The sequence below is a fragment of the Sinocyclocheilus grahami genome, unplaced genomic scaffold (genome assembly GCF_001515645.1).
Source record: "Sinocyclocheilus grahami isolate Dianchi unplaced genomic scaffold, SAMN03320097.WGS_v1.1 scaffold55334.1, whole genome shotgun sequence".
NCBI lineage: Eukaryota > Metazoa > Chordata > Actinopteri > Cypriniformes > Cyprinidae > Sinocyclocheilus > Sinocyclocheilus grahami.
The window spans coordinates 1-883 of NW_015526752.1; the positions used below are offsets into that span (position 1 = coordinate 1).

The 883-nt window shown below is 39.3% G+C and overlaps 1 long non-coding RNA gene across 1 annotated transcript; it reads right to left on the minus strand.

The window, feature by feature from the left end:
* Positions 1 to 29: 29 nt before the first annotated feature.
* Positions 30 to 612, minus strand: LOC107580955 (uncharacterized). The gene is made up of 3 exons (XR_001608742.1): positions 442 to 612; positions 277 to 362; positions 30 to 179 (listed from the first exon to the last, which is right to left on the minus strand). It is a non-coding gene; the product is annotated as an uncharacterized lncRNA (long non-coding RNA).
* Positions 613 to 883: the final 271 nt, after the last annotated feature.

The following is an 883-nucleotide window of genomic DNA, read 5'->3' on the forward strand; positions in this document are numbered from 1 at the left end:
AGCACATTTATCTCCGCTAATACCCTCAAACTACAGAGACAAAGACCTCGCATGTGACCTCACCCCGACACCTGATTCAGACACCATTACTTACTTTCACTTTAATGATCTTGCTCTTGAAGTTGTTGAGGACGACGATTAAATCATCAGCTTCAGCTGGAGAGTCTGTGCCATCGTGACTGCGAAAGGTGAATTAAAATAGTGAAGCAACCAATCAAGTGAAGAGACAGAAGGACATTAAGAGAGACAGACATCTGACATATTATAATAAGGTACCTGTAGATTTTGTAGATATCATCCGACCTGCCTTTCCGCAGTCTGAGAATCCAAGCTCCTGGGTTTGCTTTTAGTTGGAAATAGCCCTGTTAAAGATGGATCACAATAAGCGACAATGACCTCTAAGGCAATTATTTCCCAGATGAATCTGTGACGTCCACTCACCAGGTTGGCCATGACGATGGTGTCGACTATGACAGGGTCGGAGGCAGAGCCCAGAGTGAACTGCAGCCCACGGGGCGGCTGACCTGTCGTAACGTCAAAACAATGACCCTCCAGTAATAAATATTCCAACTCGTACTCAGCGGTCACGACACTGTCAACCTGCAAATAAGAGGCTATGACTTGAATACTAATGATCACAACAATGAATACCTGCACATGGCTTAATAAAATGTGTAAAATAACACAAATAAAAATATTGGTTGTCTGGTCTGTTTTACAATAACTGGGCTTTAAAGAAAACTACTAATGCAAAGTATAGATAGCTTGATATGCATGCAGTAAAAATATATTTAAAACTGTAATATAGTAAAATAACATTGCAATTTAAAACAACTGTTTTCTATTTTAATATATTTTATAATGTAATTTATTCCTGTAATGG